This window comes from Enhydra lutris, unplaced genomic scaffold (assembly GCF_002288905.1).
Source record: "Enhydra lutris kenyoni isolate GAN:26980312 unplaced genomic scaffold, ASM228890v2 scaffoldscaffold34, whole genome shotgun sequence".
Lineage (NCBI taxonomy): Eukaryota > Metazoa > Chordata > Mammalia > Carnivora > Mustelidae > Enhydra > Enhydra lutris.
In genome coordinates, this window is record NW_019154118.1 from 26,227,743 (window position 1) to 26,245,968 (window position 18,226).

The window sequence follows — 18,226 nt, forward strand, 5'->3', positions numbered from 1 at the left end:
GCTCAGGTCATAATCTCAGGGTCCTGGGATAGAGCCCCACGTTGGGCTCCCTGCTCAGCAGGTAGTTTGCTTTTCCTTCTTCCTCTGCCTATGTGATCTCACTCTCTCTCTCTCTCTCAAATAAGTAAAATCTTTTGAAAAGAAAGAAGTATGATAAAGATCATTAGATATGAAATTAGTCTTTTTTTGTTGTTGTTAAAGATTTTATTTATTTATTGGACAGAGAGAGAGATCACAAGTAGACAGAGAGGCAGGCAGAGAGAGAGAGAGAGAGAGAGGGAAGCAGGCTCCCTGCTGAGCAGAGAGCCCGATGCGGGACTCAATCCCAGGACCCTGAGATCATGACCTGAGCCGAAGGCAGCAGCTTAACCCACTGAGCCACCCAGGCGCCCTGAAATTAGTCTTAACTTCAAGAACTTTCACTGTGACCTGGGAAATTCACATATATTCTCTGGGCTACTTTCTTCACTCAAATTCAACCTCTTCATCAGGACTTCCAAAAAGCAAACTTTTGAAAATGTCACTTCTCTGTCAAATTATTCCTCTCCATAATTTGTGCCATTATGACTTTGGCTGAAAAGGGACAGAAATCCAACCAAATATGCTCATGGAATTTCTGAAGGGTAAAACAACCAAAATAGCTTCCAGGTTTCATCTCATACAGGTTCCACCAGAGAGAGGGGAACTAACTGTTCAGTTTGGAAGATCTTGCGTTAGGGACCTCCTCTAAGCCAGAAGAGAGCAAGATAGTGGAGGACGTCCTCTCAGAACAATAGGCTCAGCAATAGCTATGTAGACAACAGGGTCATTCTAGAGGGATGAAGAATGTGTCTCAGGGCAGATACATTCTACATCACGTGAGGCCCACAAAGACAGGCACTATTTAACTTGCACTTCAGGAGAGGAGAAAGGGAAACAGAGCGACAATTTCTTGCTTATGCTCGACTTTCATACATGTTTCAAAAAGAGTACTTATTTGACATTCACAGTACTATGAGGAAGACAGGATCATTTCAGGAAATCGAAAATTAGAGAAGCAAAATATAATCACCCAGCTTAGACTTTGGATCTCAGTTGGTGTCATTCCAAAGTTCATTCTCTTTTTCTTGTATTATACTTCCCCTTATTCTATTCCAGGACTTCCTGGACACTCAAATACTTTCATGTTGGTGGAGAGGAGACATTTTTCTCTTTTTTGTTCCAAGGGTATAAAATGAAACATAATTTGCATAAGCAATGCAGTCAGGTCACCCAGACAGCCACATGTGCTAGTGCATGGTTCCAACAGACCGTGTGAGCAGATGTGTATGCCTATGGGGCCCAGGTTGCAGAACTTACAGAGAAAGACCTCAGCAAATATCCCCTGATGGACTATGAAATAACCTGTCAACAGCTAGCCCTGTCTGTTTCATAGTCATGTGTCATTTCACTGGCAGTCCCAAGGATACTGAAGAGGGGCTGGCCTTCTTGAAATTTATTCAAGACTCTTGGAGCTAAGGAGACCCTAATGCATTATTCCACTTCATCAGTGTTAATATTTCTCATGCAAAGGCACCATGATGAAACAAAGTAAGCCCAGTGATGATAAATAGCTCATGAAAACTACAGGGGAATTAAAAATACTGTTAAGGTGTAAAAGTTATTTATCAATAGCTGGTGACATTGTATGTTAAACAACTTATAAATTCACCTCTGTGCTCATAAATTACTTCTGAAACATGTAATTAAAAATTCAATCAAAAAATTCAATCAACACACACTCAATTAATAAAAATGTGAACAATGAGAAACTCATAATTTGTAATGATAATGTGGTCCTAACATGTTTCACCTTGAAAATGATTCACAAGTTATAGATGATTTCTTTCCCAAGAAACATGTCTGTATTCAGTTTAATCACAATTCTTTTATTCTAAAGATGCCGCTGCCACAAGATGAAAATATTACAGAATTAGCTCTCATTCAACAGTTTCATTCAACAAATTGTTACTGAGTGACTTACTAGGCACTGAACACTGAAGGTTACAAATACTATGATTTAATTCTTTGATTTCATATTTTTTTTCCTTTTTGATTCAGTAAAATCTTTTTCTCCTATAATACTGAGTTCCAAGTAACTATTATAATCTATGTTTAATTGAGTGTTAGTATTTGTCCTTTTTTTGTTTAATTACATAAGTTTTTGACAATTACATACAGTCCCATAAGAACTACCATCAGGACCAAGGTACTAATTAGTCAAAAATTCCTTCGTGACCCTGCCCTAACCCTTGGAAACTACTTACGAGCTTTTTCTTTCTATAAATATATCTATTCCATAATGTAATATAAATGGAATCACACATTATGTAACTGAATATAACCTTTTGAGTCAGTTATTTTGCCTCAGCATAAAGCTTTTGAGATTCACCCACATTGTGGCACATATTAATAACTCATTCCTTCTACTGCTGAGGAGTATTCTACTCTATACTAGATAATAAACATTTGGACTGTTCTCAGTTTTGGAGAATCACGAATAAAACTTCTATGAATATTTGTGTCTAAGTGTTTATATCAACATATGGTTTCATTTCACTTGAGCAAATACCCAGAAGTAGGACGGCTGGGTCTTATGCAAGTGTGTATTTAATTGTAAGAAACTGCACTGGGGTGGCTGGGTAGCTCAGTCAGTTAAGCATCTGACTCCTGATTTTGGCCCGGGTCATGATCTCAGGGTCTTGAACTCAAGCCCCACACTGGGCTCCACGCTCAGCGGGGAGTCTGCTCGAGATTCTCCCACTCCCTCTGCCCTTCCCCCCCACTTCTGCTCTCTCTCTCTATAAAAAATAAAAATAAAATCTTTAAAAAAGAATAAATTTTTTTTTAATTGCACTGGTTTTTAAAGTTGTTGTACCATTTTGCATTCCCAAACCAAGGTATGAGACTTCAAGTTGCTCCATAAATTCACCAATTTGTTTTTGTTTAAAGATTTATTTATTTGGGGTACCTGGGTGGCTCTGTGGGTTAAAGCCTCTGCCTTCGGCTCAGGTCATGATCCCAGGGTCCTGGGATCAAGCCCCACATCGGGCTCTCTGCGTAGTGGGGGACCTGCTTCCTCTTCTCTCTGCCTGCCTCTCTGCCTACTTGTGATCTCTCTCTGTCAAATAAATAAATAAAATCTTTTTAAAAAACTGTTAAAAAAAAGATTTATTTATTTAAGATAGAGATAGAGAGAGAGAAAGCATGAGCAGGGGGAGGGGCAGAAGGAGAGGGAGACAATGTGATGCCCTGCTTAGCGGGGAGCCCAATGCCTCTATCCTCAGGACCCTGAGATCATGACCTGACCTGAAATCAAGAATCGGTTGCTTAACCAACTGAGTCCCCCAAGTAGGTACCCTAGTTTGTTTTTTAAGCCACTTCAAGGTCATCTAAGGTTATGAAATAGTGATAATGATTTTAATTTGCATTTCTTAATATCTAATTTAGACAGATTCTTTTCATATGGTTGTTTGTCATCTCTGTATCTTCTTTGGTGAAGTGTTCAAATATGTTTTTCTTAGTTTGTATGGGTTTATTTAACTTCAAGGTATTGAGCTATAAAAGTTCTTTGTGTATTTTTTATATAAGACCTTTACCAGATATGTGTTTTTCAAATATTTTCTTCCAGTCTGTTGTCTTTTTATTCTCTCAACTGTATTTTGAGAAGCAAAAGTCCTTAATTCTGAAAACATCCAAATATTATCAATTTTTATGGATTGTGCCTTTTGTGTTTTACCTAAGACATTTTTGTCTAATCCCAAGTGACCAAGTCTTCTTTGTGTTTTCCTTAACAAGTTTCAAAGCTGTAGGTTTTGCATTTAGATGTGTGACCCATTCTGAAATAATATTTGTATTTGATGTGATGTGTGTATCATGTGAGTTTATCATTCAGGCTGGTTTTCTTTACATACATATTCCAGCATCACTTAGTGTGACGAATATTTTTTCTGCACTGATTTGCATTTACACCTTATGAAAATCAATTAGACATATATGTGTGGATCTAATTCTAGTTTCTGTTATTTTCATTCATGTGTCTTTCCTTTTGCCAACACTGTCCTGATTCCCACAGCCTGATTTCAAGACTTGAAATCAATAGTATGAATTCCTCTACTTTGTTCTTCCAAGAAATAAATTTAACTCTTCTAGAGTCTTTCTTTTGAAATAGGAATTTTATAATGAGCTTCTTCATTCCGATTAAAAATCCTACAAGATTTGATTGTGATTGCATTAAATCTATAGATAAGTCTAATATCTCAACAACACTGAGTCTTCCCATCCATGAACACTGTATATTGCTCCATTTATTTAGGTCTTAAACTCCTTTCTTCTATGTTTTGTAGTTGTTAACAGTCAGGTCTTGCACATACAAATACTTATGTTTAGATTTCCACGTCTGTGAAGGTAGATAGATGTACTTTTCCCTGATTGTCTTACTCACACACAACTCAACATCTTGGACATTATATCTAAAATAAACATATGAAGGTTCTGAAAGGTAGAGAGATGAATAAAGACAAGCTAGGGAGCTTGGGACCAAGGAACAAGACAGTGGTGAGTTCCTTAGGTTTTCTTTTTGACTTACATATCCCGGACACTGAAGAATCCAGCAACCAGAAATACTAATGGGCATAGACCAGACAAAAAGGAAAAAGCCCAAATAAATCCCGCTCTGTTTTAAGGACCAGGAGAGAAGCAGCATAGCAAGATAACAACAACTGGATGCCAGCTAGACATCATGGAGGTGGGAAACTGGTGCCCACTCCCAGCCACAGCAACAAAAGCAGTGTGACAAGGGAAAAAGGTGACACAAATTACCCGAATCAGGAATTAGAGGGCATTTATACAGACCTCACAGACATATGGATGACATTAAGGAAATACTACAAACAACTCTACGCACATAAATTTGACAATTCAAATAAAATGGTCACATTTCTTGAAAAGGGCACAATACAGAACATGAAAAATGTATTTTAATAACCCTATAATGAATCAGGAAATTGAGGTCATAATTTAAAAACTCCTAATAAAATCTCTAGGCCGAGATGGTTTCCCTGAAGAATTCTACCAAATGTTTTAAAAATAATGTACAGAAATCCTCTACCAACCCTTTAAGAAAATGCAAGAGATACTTCCTAATTCATTTTTTGAAACTAGAATTCCCGATACCAAAACCATATCAGCACAGCTCAAAAAGGGAAAACGATAGATTGGTTTGCTCACAAATACAGATGTAAATATTCTTAAAAGATAAAATTCTGCAATATACAAAAAGAGCTACAGGAAGTATCTGAGTTGGATTTATTCCAGCGATGCAAAGCTTTTCAATACTTGAAAATAAATCACATCATTCCACCATAATAATAGGTAGAGAAGAAAAATCACATGGTTATATCAACTGATGCAAATTCCACAAAAGCATTAGAAAAAAGTTCAACGTATATTTATAAAATCTCTCAGAAAACTAGGCATATAGAAGAATTTCAATTTGGTTAAAAACAACACCAACTTACAGCTAACATCGTACTTAAAGTTGAAAAACTGAAAGCTTTCCTCGTAAGAGTTCCCCTCCTAAGACTTTCAACTTAGTACTGGAAGCTCCGGCCAGCATAAGAAGGTAGGAAAAGCAAATAAATAGCATACAGATTGGAATGGAAGAAAATAGGACAACCATGGGTGTAAACCAAAAATAATGTTTGCAAAAAGATTTCAAATTTTACTGGAAGGGTTTACTAATGTAACATTAGGTAAAATGAGAACATCTTCTCATGTGTGTATGTATATACACAAGTGTTAACTTTACCTCTGTTAAAAATATATTAACACTACAAAATGTATATGTCAAAATAAACATGTCATGTTTGTCTTCCAGTGGAGGGATCATTGGTAAATATTTTTCCTCTTCTTGCCATTTTCTGGCATTATTTTTTTCTTTTTACAGCTAGAAAAAAAGTTTAACAATGTATAAATATTCTAGTCACCATTTCTGTTCTTAATTCCTAACTTTGTTTTCTTTGGTATCCTTATCAAATCCTAAGTATCTTTATCACAGTTGTGCTAAGCAGGATAAGACCAATTTAGAAACAGTAACTCGTCACCTAGAAGCATTTATTACAACAAACATATTATGGATATCACTCATTTTAATATGCCCTGAGAAGTAAAAATAAATGAGATATGGAAATTCTTCTTAAGGACTTCACTGTATATTAGGGAAATAAATACTCTATATATTAGGGGAAATAAAAACAAGCCAGATGGTAACTGAATTTTGGAGTACTAAAGGCTTAAACAAAGTTCTAAGCAAAGTTGAGGAGAGAAGAATAAATTTTAAATGCAAAGACTGGATATTTCAAAAAGAAGAAACTGAATAAACTCTACATTTCTACATAAGCAGTATTTGGTAGGTGATTGTCTGATGATTATGGTGAGCAATGGGGATGATCATGACACAGACACTATTTTAAACATATTATCTCATTTAATTTTCACAATGGCTTTATGAAGTAGAGACTATTATTAGATAGGTTTAACACAGGAGGAAGCTAAAATTTAGAAACACTAAGCAAGCTGTCCTAGGTCATATAGCTTGCGCATAGCTGGGCAAGGATTCAGATCAAGTCCAACAGATTCTAGGGTTGGTATCTTAACCATTATCCCATCGGCATGGATGCAAACATACAGAAGCATACGCACAGAAATCACGACTGACGTATCAGTCAACTAGATCCAGGCATTAACTATAAATAAAGGGGAGTCCCATGAACAACCCATGAAGATGATATGGTCATTTCACTTGCTAAATTTTGTCTCCCTGTGCCCAAACAGCTGAAATACAGGAGATCTGAGGTATGGCATACAACAAAAACACCATACCGTAAGCTCACTAATATTTTAAAATGGTTCTCCTACGTGTGTTCGCAATTTCTACTGCCTCCCTCTGTCAAGTTAAGACGCTCCATGAAAACGGAATCTGTCCTGAGACCGAGGCTCTTCAGAAATCAGGTCCAGCATTTACCAGCTGACGCTAACCCAGAGCGCCTACTTCTGAGTTTTCTCCAAATCGAGCAATCAACCGATACTGAAAGATGCTGAAGGCTTCAACATGATAATTTTTGTTCAAAAAGGGACCGATAATTGGATACTAAGTTCAAGGGCTTTAGCTCCAGGATATTAGACATTTATATAAATAGGCATTTAATTCGATAGGTCTCATTTTTTTTTTAAGACCACAATTTCTCAGATCTTCACTACGTGCTCAGTCACATGAGGTTGTATCTATTTTACAGAGAAATGCTGGATCAGAAGTCTGTTGAGCTGAGGGGCTCCTAGAACAGATCCTTCCTTTATTCCCTTTGCTGTCAGTGTACCTCTCAAACTGATGTGCGAAATTCTTGAGGGAAGTCTCAGGCTCTGTTATGTCCTGTGCACTTGCTGCCTATAAATGAACTGGCTCTTTGCTCTCAGTTTTTACCTGTTCTCACTCTTGTTTCCTCTGACTGTCAGGAGTTGGGGCCCCAGAACACTTATTCTAATATACTTTCATTTGATTTTCAGGAGGAAAAAAAATGACCCAGTAACTTTCTGAACTTCTAGTTCAGTAAGAAATGGCTTACCTTTCTATCACCCCCCACTCCGAGTTATGCTTTTCCTGCTAATGGGGATTATGACTCACGAGTATCAGACACAGCTATTTCCAAATGCAGGCTTGTCATTTCCAAATGCAGGCTAGTGGCTATGTTAAATTGGAAAGACTTTTAAAAATATTTGCCAAAAAAGAGTAAACAGAAACAAGCAAAGCTTAGAAACTGTCAAATGAAAGGAAAACACAAAAGGCCTTTCTTTTCACTTAAATGGACAGCTTTGTCCTGCTCCTGGCATGGGCTATGCAGCTAGCTGCACTTCTCTGCCCCTGTGGGAGTCACCCACGCATTCTTTCCAGTTAGGGCAGAAGACCAGGCTCTGGCACTAACCAATAGCGTTGTGAACCCAGTGATTCTTACCCTGCTTTAGGATTACTGAGATCTTTTTAAAATATTCCATACTGAGCCTCTCTGGGCCCCAAGTTGTAATGGGCTTGTAAGAAGGTTAGTATCAAAAATTTAACAGGCCAGGAAGTTCCTATAAATAAGCAGAATTTTGCAAAGCCTCAGAAATTTTCTCTCAATTTTCTGTAAATATGCAACTTCAGCTATCTTTTAGATTTTGTTTTTTCTTTCGGGTGTAGAATTTAGTGACTCAACACTTACATACAAGACCCAGTGCTCATCACGAGTGCCCTCCTTATATTTGGCCCGTCACCCCGCCCATCTCCCCACCAGCAACCCTCAGTTTGTTTTCTATATAGTTAAGAGTCTGTTTTCTGGTTTGCCTCTCTTTTTTTCCACCATGCTCATGTGTTTTGTTTCTTAAATTCTACATAGGAATGAGATCATATGGTATTTGTCTTTCTCTAACTGCCTTATTTCACTTAGCATAACACCATCTAGCCCTATCCACGTCATTGCAAATGGCAAGATTTCATTCTTTTTTTTTTTTTAACTGAGTAATATTCCATTGTATAAATATACCACCTCTTCTTTACCCGTTCATCAGTCGATGGACATTGGGCTGCTTCCATAATTTGGCTATCGTTAATAATGCTGCAATAATTATCAGGCTGCATGCATGCCTTTGAATCTGTATTTTTGCATCCTTTGGGTAAATACCTAGTAGTGTGATTGCTGGGTCATAGGGTAGCTCTATTTTTAGCTTTTTGAGGAACCTCCATGCTGTTTTCCAGAGTGGCTGTGCCAGTTTGCATTTTGTACCTTTTAGGGTTTGTTTATTTATTTATTTATTTTGTTCTTTTGTTTTGTTAAACAGTAGAGAAACCTGAATACATAAAAAATATCACTTTCTAATTCTGTCTGAGGCAAAACTGTAAAGCAAACACTCATCATTAAGGACTACTGACACTTGGCCTCAGTGACAGTAGCACAGTAAGAAATAGAATTATTAAATTATTATTAAAGTGAAGAGTACAGGATATAATCTACTTTACACACAGTATTATACTATACTCTGCTAGCCTACTCTGAAGCTGAGACCCAACTGACCTGTTTTTCTTAAAAATGAAACAAAACAAAACAAAACCCCAGTCAGAGCTCACTTTTTTTCTAAAAAAAGCTACAAAATTCAAAAATACGTGTGAAGTAAGTTGATTTTAAAGTGTTGGCAATTAATTGACAAATAAGATGAACATGTTACACAAGTCACATAGTAACAGCAAAATGTGTGTTTTTAGGCCTTCTTACGGCCCGTGGAATACCGGGTTAAACCATAGGGGAACTGCTTACCATAGACTGTCAGGTCAGGCCTGAGTCCAAATCTTAGTTCTGTCACCTACTGGCAACACCTGACTGATAGTAAATGCTCAGTAAAAGTGCCTACTTAATATTCTGTAATTTTTCTTAAATCTAACAATCTAAGTCCTGATCTTAATGTTTTCACATTAGGATTTCCTTAGAACTTACATGGAATCTAAGCAACTGGAAAGTGGAAAGAACCAGATATGTCTGTACATTTTATGTATTCCTCACATTTTATTTTTATGAAAAGAGATGGGGAACAAGGATTTATTCAAACAAGCCTCTCTAATTCCTCTGACATCCAGTCTCAAGAAATAATGTTTATATAAAATGACTGTTGCCTCCTAACATATTTTAACACATCAATTCAAAACAGTAAATAATATTAAGTATTTTAGCATTAAATGCATTTACTGGTTCCAATAGTTTGAGCAACAATTAAAATTTCTCTATTGCTAAAAATAATCAGATAACCCCCAAGATTTATGGATAACTAGAAACTTAGACACTTCGTTTCTAGTAGGGGAGAGAAAGTACAGTTTTTCTATTAAGTTTCTCTGAAGAAGAAGCCACAGCAAAAAATATCTATTACATCAGGCTTCTTTCCTTTCTAAGCCCAAAGGGATATTTAAGAATAGATTCAAGAAAAATAGTGAAGCCACTCTGAAATTGTCTTCTACTTCCTGATTGAGAGTTTAGAATGAAGTCTGAAGACACAAGAGAAATCAGTATTGGGAGACCTTGACCCTTAGAATGAAAGGAAGAGCCCCCACCCAGAGTGGGGCAGGGGAGACTCCTGTTTGTGGTCTCACTTGCCCCCTTCCATAAACCAAGCACTCAACGTCTCTCCACTCCCGCTGACACCACCCTTCTCCACCTCTTGACTTAGGGCCTTGGGTTCCCTCTTCCCAGTTATTACTGTACTGTAGACAGAGTTAACACTTCCCTTTTCCCCACCACCTTTGAAAGCCTTCAAGATCCCTGTTTTGGTCTCACAAAAAACCTGAAACTCCCTCAGTTCCTGGCTCCGGTCTAGCTTCCCCACCTCACTTCCTGTCATGCCAAATCTCACACGGGGAGCCTCGTCCAGGTCTACAATTTCTGGTCTCCCACAATATCTCTATGATCTCTTCTGTGTTCACACCTTGACTTTAAAAACCCCTTCTCCTCTTAAAGCATTCTTTATCCTGCCCTTTAACCTCATTTTTCCTATTTCAGGTCTCAGGTGGTATCTATTGCTTTTAAAAGTGTTTGCCAGCAACCCTCCCGGAATCCCTAGTACTTCCCCTAGCATGAACGCTGAAGGCACTTAGTGCATGCATTTGCCATTCCTGGCTCATATTCTCCACTGGACTGTCAACTCTGGAGACACATACTCCATCTTATTCCCCCAGGGTCAACTCTAGAGCCTGGAACATAGAAATATCTGATACGTGTTTACTGACTGAGCATATAATGCTGACTTTCTCCATGAATAGGACCACGTGAGAACATTGTATATTATGTCCGTACTTCACAGGCTTTGGTTTATACATTATGGAGCATAAAATCTAAAGTATGTTCTAGAAGCAATTCCTTTTATGGATAGAGAGCTTCATAGTTTTCCAAGAGCTTTTCATGCCATGCAGGTCTCACAGATATTTTGAGAGCAAGTTCAGGCAGTTGCTCTTATTTGCACATAATAGTCAAGGAGAGGTAGGCTCGAAAAGACCATGTGACTTAATTAAAGGAAGGAGCAAGGTCTCCAACTCCAATCTTTCATTTCTAAGAAAAAAAAATGTTTTTCCTCATGGCAATGCATGGAATTTCCCCTGCTCATTATTTTTGTTTGTTCTGGGGATATGTGCGTCTGTACCCGTAGCAGCTCATCTCCCTTCTCAATTATGTCTAGCTTAACTGATATTAAAATGAGTGTTCAGAGAGCACATATCAAATCAGAGCTAAGCAAGGCAATCAAGACTTGTTCTACGTGGTGGCAGGAGGTGTTCTGGAATCTAAATGCTAGTCAGAGAAAATCCGTTAGATAAGTGAGGCACAAGCAGAAAATCAGGAGATGAATCTTGTCTCCATAAAGATTCTGTATGTCCACAAACTACCTTTCCCCCATGATCCTGTATACAGTGCAGTTTTATAAGCATATCCTGAAGGTATAACTTCTGGTCTACCTCAACCTCATACATTCCTTCCTTCCTTCTTTCCTTCATCCATCCATCTGTCCATCCATCCATCCACCCATCCATCCATCCATCCATCCATCCATTTATTCAAAATTACCTCATTCATCTATTTCCCCCAGAACTATCTACTTCCCTTTGGAGAGATTATGTTCTAGTGATGGAGATGGACTATAGATGAGATAATTGCAGAATGACTACCTTCTACAGAGCCAAGAGAGAGGGTGAGGTACAGAAGAGGATGAAGACGTTGATCAGATGGAAGGCTTCTCTGCCTGTAGACAATCGGGGCTGAAACCTGGCAGAGGACAAGGAACCCGGGTGGGAATGGTAAGAAACATTTCAGACAGGCGGAGGAGCAGGTGAAGAGCCCTGACACAGAAAAGAGCACCTTAGCTTTTCTTTGTATATTGCAGTGTTGGTTCAAGATCCTGGGAAAGGGCAAGGGAGAAAGACCTTTCCCACCTCCAACCCAGAGGCAAGTGATTTTGAGGCTGAGGCTGTGGACAAGAATAGTGAGTCGTGATTCCTGTGATTTACTTCTTGTTTCATTTCCCTGGGTGCCTCCAGATTACATTCTTTGGGAAGGGAGTCAGTACTCATCCACTCTTCCCAACGCTTAAAAGTATGGGGTGATTTGCAGTTATATAACTTGGAGCTATAAAATACACAGACATACTTGGAAAACTCGGGTGTTCCCCACCTTTTTTGTAAATTAAATTCAGTTTCAAAAATCTTCAGGAAACCTGTAAGAGTAAGTAAGAGAAAAATATTTCTTTTATATTAAAACAACTTCATGCTGCATCTGTTCAGTTAAATTGTCTTTTACTAGGCTCCTTTAAGAGCAGGAAAAATCTTGAAGGGCGCTGACCCTCTTATCTTTAATGGCATGCGAGTCAAGACAGCCCAGGACATAGTACATAGTTTTCCTCCAGAGTCAGTTTCCTGGGACATGGAACATTAGAACAACTGAGAAGTTCACAAATATAATCCCCTCACAGTTAAGTTCTGACAAGATTTCCTACGTTAAGCCAAAGGAAGCACACTAAGTACTGTGGAGTTCATTTTTAAAGGTGCCATGTGCATGGTTCACAAGACACCTTTATCCGAGTCATTCGCTCAACTGGATTTCATTTCTAAGTAATGTGAAAATAGGAGACAATGAGAAACTACAAATCTCAGTGTTGAACTTGATTACAAAAGGGGGCCATTTCAAAGTTCTGCTTCCTGAAGAGACTTATTCTGCTTAGTTTCATTACTTATCTACTGGAGCCGTCTGTAACACTTGAGCCTTGCCTGACCAGGAAGGCCATTCTAACAGTTGTGCATCCAAACTTGGCAAAGTCAGTGATCCATCACCTCCTGCTGAGTTTAATCACATTCACTTCAGGAAACTATTTGCCTTGGGACTATTCAGTCTGTTGTGGTGTTATAATATATTATTTGAGGGAAAGTACTCATTTATACACTGCCAGCAAATCCTCCAGGGAAAAAATGATAAATATTACACTGTTTCCAAGCCTAAATCAACATTTTTATCATTTAAACATGTCACATCTCTGTAATATACAAGACAAAGCAAAATAAGAAACAGGGAGAAAATATAGCAAAACCCTAGATATAAAACATAAATTTTAAGTGTATTTAAGATATTATAAAAAACACTCAGTCCTGTTCACTTGATCCTTACAACAATCTCACCAAGTAGGTATTGCTATTCCCATTTTACAGGAAGAAAAACGGGCCACAGGAGACTCCAAAGTAGTGTCAAGATTACACCATAAGAAGAAGCCCACATTTATTCCCATTATTCTGAATAGCTTTTAATGCAAATGGGGAAGAATATGCAGAAAAGTTATAAAACAAATATAAAAATGATGTATGAACTAGTGTAGGAATGATACTGGGTAAGAGCAAGAATTTACAGAATCTTCATGGGTTTTCATAGAATTCCATCCACTTGTCCCTGCCCCAGAGTGAGGAACTTTGACAGAGTTTTGGTTCTCTGGGAGACCCCAGCTATTAAAAGGCCCATGGTGAAATCCTTTGGTAAATCTTACGCTCAGGGCTGGTGCTAATTTTTCCTCTTAGAAGGTACCTGCTCACTGGAGACCCTGCCTCATGGTAGGCATGGGGTCCTCACAAGGCATTTTATTTATCTACTGCTATCTAGTGTCCAGCTTAATAGTGTAGAAAAACAACTATGTCATTATTTGTCTATGTCACGGTTCTTTGGGTTGACTAGGCTCAGCTAGGTGGTTCTCTGCTACTTGTGATTTCAGCAATGGGCCAAAGTCATCTGGGGGCTTATTCAGTTGGAATGTCAAGTGGACTGGCAGTGGATGCTGGCTCTCAGCTGGGAGTTCACGTGAGATGCCAAATGGAGTAGCATGGCTTCTCCATGGAGCTTGGCCTTCTCACAGTATGGAGACTGTGGAGACTGGAGACTGATAACAATAATTCCCACTTTGCCACTTCTCTGTTTTCTGTTGGCTAGTTTCTACTTAGGGAGAAGAAAATAGGTTCTTTCTCTTGGCACGACCATCAGCATGAACATACAGAGGGGGAAAAATGGTTGGAGTTTATCTTTCAGTCCAGCTCCTGTAAAAGATCACACCTTCATTACAGAGAAGCTATAGACATGACCCTCTAATAATGCCTCCCCAACATCTTCCCATTAGGTCAATGTAATATGCATTGAATGTCAGGGTACACTGTTAATATATAGTCGAAAACTATTAGAACCAGGTCAAGATTATGGAAGACTTTTTGGAGAAGGTAATATTTTAAGCCTCATCTGACAGAGATGGTATATGGATTGAACAATTTAGTGAGTTAATAGTTAGCTTATGTTTATATAATACAAGCAAACCAGACTGTAATCCATAATAGTGATATTTGCCCAAGTTGATCTTTTGAGCATAGCAAAAAGCAGTGTGTGTGTGTGTGTGTGTGTGTGTGTGAGTGAGTGAGTTTTATTGTAAAGACAAGCTGGAGCACGTCAGACAGACTATATTTTGAGGTTCTGTTCTAAGGTAGATTCTTATAAAGCCCTGTGAATCAATCTGGATCAAACTCTAATGGTAACCAACTCACATATTTGTGACAGATGGTGGACCAGATGACTGAATATGCATCACATTGGTTTCTTGCCAAACAACTTTTAAATACACAGCCTGTCAAGCAACTAAAAATGAGTCATGGATTTATAGAATATGTTATATTCATAATAAAATAAAACTAAAAAAGATTTATAGAGGCCAAAAGAGCATCCTCTGCAGGGAAAAAAAATCCTGGACAATGCAATGTAGCATATATCCTTGGAAAAATTCTATACGGTTATTTAAAAGTCATGGCCAGAGGCTGCAGTGAGCACAGTGTTAGCATTCTGATAAGAAAAGACAGAGCCAGAATACCAAGCAGGTGTGAGGCAAGCATGGTCTCAGAAACAGTCAGCTATGAGGGCAAAAAAAAAGGGGGGATGATAAACAAGGAAATGATTAAAATTACCCAGGGTGGATACTCTCAAAAAGATTCAATCTCAAAGCTAAAACTTTAAGAATAAGATGCTTCCCCCTAGAAAGTATAAGAAATTTCTAATTACTTAGTTATTACTAATACAGTTAATTTTTTAAAACAGCTATTTTAAAAATCCAACCAAAGGAGATTATTGTTAGTGTTATTATTGTTTTGTTGAAGATGAGGCAGGGCTAGAGAATGATAAAGGATACTGAAAGGTAGGAGGACCTGATTAGTTTTATGGTTTTCAACGCAGTACAGATGATTACACATACACATTCATTCTCACAATACAAACCTGGGAGACAAGGTGGGGAAGGGGGGTGGTCAGTAGTTTACCTACAGAGAACTCCTACATTAGATAGACCACTCAAGTCCTTCCCCAGTGAGGCCCATCTGACTCCTCCGGAAAAGGTCACCAGATAATGATACTCTTATAGTTCCTTCTCCACCCCAATGCCCATCCAAGAACTTGCTCCTCCCCACAAGGTGCTATGCCTGGTGAGAGCAGCCTATCTCTGTGGTTAAGGCACATACTGGAGAGCCTATATGGGGCTGGGAAGGTTGAAGGGGATAGCCTTATTTTAATGCTTTAGATTCACTGGGAGTGCTGTGTCTCCTCCCCAACACAAGTTAGACACTTGTAAATATAGTATGAGTCTCAAGACAAATGAGGGGCGAACACTTCATACAGCAGTACCAGCAACTGGCTACCCACTCAGTTCACAGCTCCATGCAAATTCCCAGTCTAGTAGGTGGCTGTAAACCTGGGGTTTTATCAACTCTCTTTGCAGAACTGCAGGCCTGTTACAGTCATAAAGACAGAGGGAAAGGTTTGTGCACTGGACAAGATAAGAGTCAAGGCACCTGGGCTGCCACCTACACACTGGACAGAAACCCAAAAGCAAGGTCACCTCACTGCTGGACTTGAGCAGTTAGAATGGGTTTATGACCACATGGCCTGTGAGTCTGCTATTAATGGGGAAGGAGAGGCAGAAGTATCCAATCTTAACATGAGAAAACCATGAAAAAAACCAATTTTATATGAAAACTATCTTTCTTTCTGCTGTTCCTGCTATAGAGGCTCAACAGGACACAGTGTACCACAGGTCCTCCTCCCACCCCAGGTACCACGAATAGTCTGCCACTAAAGGAGACAGGCAGCTTGCTTTAGCACCTGAGTCAACTGTGAGGGACTGCTCAGGACTGAACCTCCCCATCCCCAGATCCCCACCGGAGGTCACCAGCCAGAGAAAAGCAGCATTCAGAGAGGACAACAGGGGCATAGAAAGAAATGGAAGTGATCCCAAAAACAGTGCAAGGTTGAGTGCTCTCCACATGGGACTAGCATTTTAATTCAAGATGGGTGACTAGGGGAACCAGAAACTCAAGAACTCAAACTCAAATCGATAGATCCCCTTTGGGTGGGCCTCGCAAAGCTGACTGACGAGAGAAGTGCTCACAAGGAATGCCACATAGGAGGGAAGGACTTGTAGCAAACAAGTCCAGCTTCTAGGTGCTCTATTCCTATGGGAGAAAACCTGAGCCCCTGAATACAAGAATGACCCCATTCTGAGGAATCCTCTCTCACAAGGAGTGAAGATCATGATTCCCTTTTGGCAGCTGAGAAGAGCATGGAAGAGGGAGCAGTAACAAGAACTTTAAGATCTCTGATGATAGTCCTTCTCCTCAGAGAGATCTCCCTGAATCTACAATCTAGAATAATCCCTTCCCTATAATCTATAATAACTTTCTTCAATGCATTTGTCACTCTCTGATATTTACTTGTTTGTTATTTCTTTCCACTAAGTGTAAATGTCAAGAGAACTGTGCCCTTACCGTTCTTCTTTCACTGATTTCTCACAGTCCCTCAAACAGAACATGGAACAAAATGAACATTTAGCAAATATTTTTTGTGTTTGCTTCCTTTTTTCCTTGCATGAATATTTATACATATTTGCAATTACTTTGTTTTTATCATTTTTACATCCTTTTCTGCTAAGTATTGTATGCATTTATTCACAAAGCCACACAACCTTTATAGTGGTAACTTGAAATGACTGCTTAGTATTCTGAGTGACATGAGCATACAGCTATTTCTGGGTATCTGGTTTACTTCCACTTGGTATATTATTGCACCAAAATTTATAATAAACATATAATTTAGTATCTTTTGCATATGATTTTTATATTCTCTCGAACTATTTCTTTAGAATAAATGAGATGACTAAATAGATGGATTTAAACATTTTAACGATCCTTGATTCAACACAACCAACTCCTTTCCCAAAGAGTTGTAGCAATTTAACAGACTCAAGGCATGAAGCAAAGCACTTTCCCACAAAGAATTCCTAATGCAGTAGCGCTTTTCTTTCTTCAGCATTCATGTCCTCTCAAATAACTCTGACAGTGAGGGCAGACAAACATCTCTTGCATTCATCCATGTGGTAGGCAAGCATGGAGACTCTTCTTCTGCTGAGGAAGTCCTACCTGAGATAGGACCTTCATTTATGTAACCACATTCAGACCTATATGTTGACTACAAGAAGAATTAGAGCTCACAAGACATAGTAGGGAAATCATGTGGGACCGTATTTCTCGGGGCACAAAATGGCTACCAGAAGCCAGAAAATGATGACTGGAGGCAGTTACAAAGATAACTTCCTGCCTTGAGCTGTCCCATGCAGCTTGGAGAATAGTTTCAAGCCTGGCAAGAGCTTTTCTAAGAGTTACATGACAGATGTTTTCACTTTTCTTATCCTACAGTCCATGAATTTCCTTAGTCCTGAATGGAATATTCCAAGAGGACACGTTGCCAGGCTCCCATGTCAAGAGTTAACTGAACAAGAGGTGAGTGTTTCCATTTACCATGAGCTGAAGGCTTGAAGTTATCCTGTGAATTTACATTACCTTTCCTCTGAGGGCCATGAAGGGCTTCTTATATATTGGTTTGTTTGTCCTTGGTGCAACAGGGTGGTAGAAAAGCATAATTATCTCCATTTCTCATGTTTGTTGAAATGAACTTAGAGAGGAGCCAAAAAAAAAAAAAAAAAAAAATGTCAGCTAGCTTCTATTCTTGAGTTCCAGTCCAGAATGTATTTTATTCCACTTTATTTATTAATTTTAGTATAAGATCAAGGTCCTCAAAATTTCCTATTT